Source organism: Macrosteles quadrilineatus, unplaced genomic scaffold (genome assembly GCF_028750875.1).
Source record: "Macrosteles quadrilineatus isolate MER2022 unplaced genomic scaffold, UCM_ALF_1.0 Scaffold_1__1_contigs__length_201487025, whole genome shotgun sequence".
NCBI lineage: Eukaryota > Metazoa > Arthropoda > Insecta > Hemiptera > Cicadellidae > Macrosteles > Macrosteles quadrilineatus.
This window is the reverse complement of record NW_026542594.1, coordinates 195195605-195201393: the sequence shown is the minus strand read 5'-3', so window position 1 is coordinate 195201393 and position 5789 is coordinate 195195605. Positions and strand designations below refer to the sequence as shown.

The 5789-nt window shown below is 32.0% G+C and overlaps 1 long non-coding RNA gene across 1 annotated transcript; it reads right to left on the bottom strand.

Annotated features, from left to right (window-relative positions):
* Positions 1 to 490: 490 nt before the first annotated feature.
* On the bottom strand, positions 491 to 4676 carry LOC128983452 (uncharacterized). The gene is made up of 4 exons (XR_008489850.1): positions 4337 to 4676; positions 3304 to 3469; positions 2284 to 2394; positions 491 to 634 (listed from the first exon to the last, which is right to left on the bottom strand). It is a non-coding gene; the product is annotated as an uncharacterized LOC128983452 (long non-coding RNA).
* Positions 4677 to 5789: the final 1113 nt, after the last annotated feature.

Sequence of the window (5789 nt, the reverse complement as noted above, 5' to 3'; positions counted from 1 at the left end):
TATTGGTAAAATATAATAAAGAGCATATGATTGAATTTACATTCACATTTTAAATATGATGGTGATAAATATTGATATAACATTTTTGACATTCGAATATTAAATTAATATTCGCGAACATTCATTTGATATCAAATAAATGGTCAATTTAGGTTCAACCTCACTTAATTTGACATTAAATAAATATTAAATTGAATATCAAATAAAAGTCTCATACATTTATTGGTCAAATATGTTTAGAAGAATTAGGTTGCATTTTTTCACATTTCAAATTTCATGGCGATTAAAATAATATCAGTTCAGACTTCTTTACTGTTCTTACCTTGATTTGACTTATTATTCTGAAGTTATAGGTAGTTTGTTAAAGTTCTTGGGTGACCCAAAAATGTAAATATATATATATATATATTTCTTATTTGACAAAACATTAAAAAAGTATCACAAAACATATTTGTTTAAAACAAAATTGCATTCAAGGAAAACATTTTAAAGAAAAAACTTTGTTTGTATGATAAAATAAGTTTAATTAAAAATTATTTAAACACAAATATAAAAAAGATATGTACAATTTACAAAAAAAATAATTCTGGTCTTCTTCATCTCCCAAATGGCCTTCTTGAGTTTTCTATTGTTCCTGTAAATGAGGTTCAACAGAGTTATTTTCTAAGACAGCTATAGATAAAATATAATATGTTAGACAAGGGGTCTCCAACCCTTTTTCCTCGGTGAGCACTTTTTTGTCTAAAAACGCCACCGATTTAGCGACTAACGTTAATTGTTCGCTACTCTATCGAATCACAACATCATCTACTATCGATGCGATTGTAGTTGTCGTTTGTCACAAGGTAAAGGCTTTTTGTGATACGGACGAAATGAGAGCATTCTATTATAAAATTAAAATGTCGTAACCTAACCAAATTAACCAAACTTGCTGATTGTGAAAAAATTGAATTAAGGTTTACTACGGACAAAATGAGAGCATTCTATTATAAAATTAAACTGTCATAAGCTAACCTAACTTGCTGATAATATAAAAAAATATACAAGATAAAAATTGAATGAAGATTAGATTTAACAAGGTTAGGTTTGCAGCCATGGAGAAGGTAAAAAGTTTTTTTTGAGCATACGTCAATAGTATAGGATAAAGTAAATAAGTTTGCCAAATTTTATCAAAATCTATCCATAAACAAATAAACTACATAGTTTCCTTTTTTAATAATCTAAAATATAGTTCTGTTCATAAAATAAAATTATAAATGCCTCTAATTCTAACGAAAGATGTGCAATTAAGAAGTAATCACATTCTAAGCTAAATCTTTGACAAAAAGTTCAATGATTTTTTAGTGAGAATAGGCTATAAAATTTGACACTTAAAATGTCAGCTAGTTTAAGATTTCAATTTGTAGTTCTGCCAATTAGGATTAATTAAAAATATATATATTTAAATTAATCTGCCGCTACTTGACTACTACTAATATTCCCCTAGGCCTATTGAGAAAAAATTAGCAAGTGAGAGACATTTACTATGTTCCTATTTAAATACGTTAACCTGCCAACTTGGAGACAGGGTATTGTACACAAATTTTGTTGAATGGGGAAGAGACAGTTAATTGCTCTTAATTGTGGTATGAGCCGCGAGGTAAATAAATATCCCATGGCTGAGCCTGCATTCATTGACAAAGTTCTCTTTTTACACCTCAAGGAAATCACGGTCAACAATGAAGGGTGTTGCTGGGATTGCAAAAGACAATCACGGCACCGTCGAGACTGCAGTAAAATATGCTCGTGAGTCTTGGCGAGATCACGGGAGATGATCACGATATAGCTGAGACCACCTGACCACACGTGTTTACGCAATCGTGGGAGAATATAATTGGTGTTTGCTATAAAAAATAATAATTTTCAAAAACGTATGCTGGCTTTCTGCTGGCTGGAATAAAACTGCACGAGGGCCGGATGTAGCCCACAGGCTGTAGGTTGGAGACCCCTTCGTTAGGCATTTTTAAGACCTATTTTTTTACTATACCTGTACTTTATAATTAAATTTGTCGATAAGGCATTGAGTTCTTGACAATAAAGAAAAATGAGATGGATAAAACCGCAGATTAAGTTTTGCTCATTTGCATAGCCTGTCACTGAAAATTCACAATTTGAAAAGAAAACATCACAGTAGTTAGATGTCGGCCTAATCTGTTAATTATAATAAAATTTAAGTTCTATATTAGGTAATTAGATAAGCAATCTTTTCTTTAACCTAAATTATAAATAACACAATAAATTTACCTTGCATCAATCCTAAACTTTGCTGGGCGAAGCCAATTCTTGATTATAGTAGCAACAACATATATTTCCATTACACCACGATCCTAGTGTTCTTGCGTACCGGTTCTGCCTCTGTATAAAAGAGATTAGTATTAGCACTAGAATTTGTATATATTTTAATTTTCCTGATCAACACCCAAGATAGCCTACAACTAGGTACACATATTAAATTGTTAGTGAAATCTATTTTATATTTTGATGGCATTTGCTTCTTTTGAGTAGCCTTGTTAAAGCTAAATCTAAATCTGAAAATTGAAAATTTTGACCTAGGTAGTGGTAAAAGTAATCCTCAGTCACTTGAACGGACAAATATTGGGGTGAGCACTGGCTGAAATGAGTGCAACGGTCGGATGTAGTTTGGTGTGTGTATAGGCCTATGTGTGCGTTTAAAAAAATTCAACTAATACAGTTTTCTTTTACACAAGATAGCACTGCCGGAATATTTATATAGTGTAAATCAAAGACTTCCTATATAAGTGGGTCACAAAAAAGAGAAACTCTCTTAACTGTGTGATGAACCTTAGGCTACGTTATTACCCAATAGGTACCTATCATGAATTAGGTTGTGTTTTGGTGGCAGAGCCTAACTTATCTACAGTTCCTAAGAGAACCTGCGATATATTATCGGACGGTATATATATCTGATTTTATATTAATATTGCAAAACCAATTCACCAAATCTGCAAATCATAACTCAATTTGATGTTTACATAGTGAAAAAACATAGGGAACGATGTATTGAATCGGATAATTATTGATATATAATGTTATTCATCCGATAATATATCGCAGGTTCTCTGCGGAACTGTACCCGTTATGGCAAAAAAAGACATACACAGTCATGGCGAATCAAACAGAAAAATTGAAATAAAAACACCTAAGATTGAAACTTTATTTTAACTTTGAGAAAACCTAATTGAAATATATGTATGTCTACCTATTATTAATGTCTGATTGTAAATAAAAAAAAAAAAAACTTACGCAAGATAGCTGGCTTCAGATGCAGATTGCAAAAGAAAAATGTATTCCTCCTTCCCAGCCTACAGGCTGCTAGACAGCCACTTTGTCACTCGGGAGAATTGGTACCGTAGGCAAATTATTCACTGCTACCAAATAATAACTTCCACCAAAGCTGCAGAGTTATCAACTGAAACAATGGAGAGAAAACTACTTTTAGTTAAATTCATGCATACCTTTCTCTGGCCTAAATATGTATCAAGATTAGTTAGGCCTAATCATTGGTTGGTAAAGGAAGCAGACAACAACTAAAATACAAAAGACTAAGAGACAATACAGGGGTAGACTTTCGTATCTGTTGTCAAAAACAACCGAATGAAAATATCGATCGTTATAGCCTATGTTCATTCAGTTGTTTTTGACAACAGATACGGAAGTGTACCCCAATTCAGTTTAAAAGGAAAATGGATTTCAAATAGGCTAGGCTATTTCTTTTATAATACCGGTAAATTGTAACCGGGTTGAGGTAGAATATGTTAGGCCTAGGCTAGCCTAAATTAAGTTAACTTATTCTTGATGGTGAATTTACATAAACTTAAGTTAGTGACTGACGTAAAATATAACCCACATAACTTAGTAATATTTCAAAATTAGCCTAACAAGGTATTACAACACAGTATGGTATTCCATTTGCCTTGTAAACCAGTAAGTTAGTCCTACTTACTAGCCTATATATTGAACACTATTTTCATCCGGAAGTTGCCCTTTGAAGCTAAATAAACTACTGGTTCAGTAAGAACTAAGCAAGCCGCCTAACTTAGTAGCTTACGCCTAGGCCTAATTAGTATGCAGAAAAATACTTCCTCTAAAACAGATTGCCTAACTTATTTTGAGGTTTCAGATTTATCTATTTATACTTAAGTTAAGGCATTAGGAATGATAAGTTGGCCAATTTAATTTGTACAGTAGCTTAACTTAGGTCTAGGTAAGGCCAAGGCCTAAAATACGTCTATGTTACTTATACTTACACATGTTAGGTATAGTGACTTATACTTACATACTCCAAGGATCAAAACGTGAAAAGATGTTCGGTGTAGGTTATGCCAATACCCAGTCACAAAAATAACAACTCTAAACTAACAGTGACACACACTAAACAAAATATCAGGACACTTAAGTTAACTGATTTGAGGTTATGTCTTGTTCTTGAATCTTGATACTCTTGTTGCTTCCATAGTTTATTTTCACTACTTGTGTAGCCTACTCAACAAGTTAGTTGTCATAGGTACATTTTACATAAATCGTGTACTTTCCCTCAAAATGGGCAATTTGTTGGTTAATAAATAAATAAATCCACACCGTGAGTAAACTGGCCACCACTGGTCGCGCGACGGATTTTGTAATTTCAATTTGTTTTGTATTGTAATGTTTTGTTTTGTTTATGTTTGCTGAGTTAGGTTAGAATTAAGTTGGTGTTTTGTCTTCAGTCTTCCTCTCTTCCTTTCATACGAATGGGCCAAGTCAAGCTCAAACTAGATACTTAACATATTTTTAGAGTTTTATTACACTTAAAAAAATTTAAATTTACGTTTGGTTTAATTTACTAGTAAAAATAAAATGATAAGGCCAATCGTTAAGAGTTTAACTTTTTTTATTGATAAACAAAACTTTTAAAAAAGCTGTGTTTCCTATTCACTCTTCTTGAAATGTGTAGTAAGCCTAGATTCAGAAAAATATCAGATGTTCCAACAACTCCCCCCCCCCCCCCGCGAAAAGTCAAAATCCACCATCAATTAATTAAAAATTACAGTGTTCAGTGTTCCTTCCTATTATTAATTATTTTGAGATAGTTGACCTCCGACCTCCATGTTACAAACTGAGGCTGGGGACTAATTCTTTACTCTAAAAAATTTAAAAAGTTAAATCTAAAAATTTGTTTAACTAGTATATTTGGAAATTTTCAAAGAGAAAATCAAATTTTTAACATTAAGAATATTTAGATAATATTCTAAATTTGATGTTATTTGACTTTGATATTTTGAAGATACAATATATATTCAAAGTTTGACATTGTTTGACTTTGACATTTTGAACATTAAATGAATATCAAATAAATATCAAATTTTTGATTTGACATAGTTTGATATATTGAACGTTTATTTGATATCAAATAAATATTCTGTGCTATGTGGGATAAATGCTATGAGAAGGGAAGGAAACGGGCCCATGACGTAGGAAATGGTAAAGGAAGTAGTAAGGCTAGCAGTGCAGAGTGTGGGAACTATGTGGTATTTGCAATAATGTATCTGAAATCCTAAAATGCTATGGGAAAGAAGTAGTAAGAGCAAGCATTGTGGAGTTTGAGATGGATTAATGTATCTGCAATACTAAGACTGCTTTCAGAGTAAACTAATGATTTTCCCCGAGCAAAGCTCGGTCCCCAGGTACTATGAAATAAATCTTACAATTGTAAGGGAATATTTTAGTAAAAATCCAGCTAGGTAAATGGA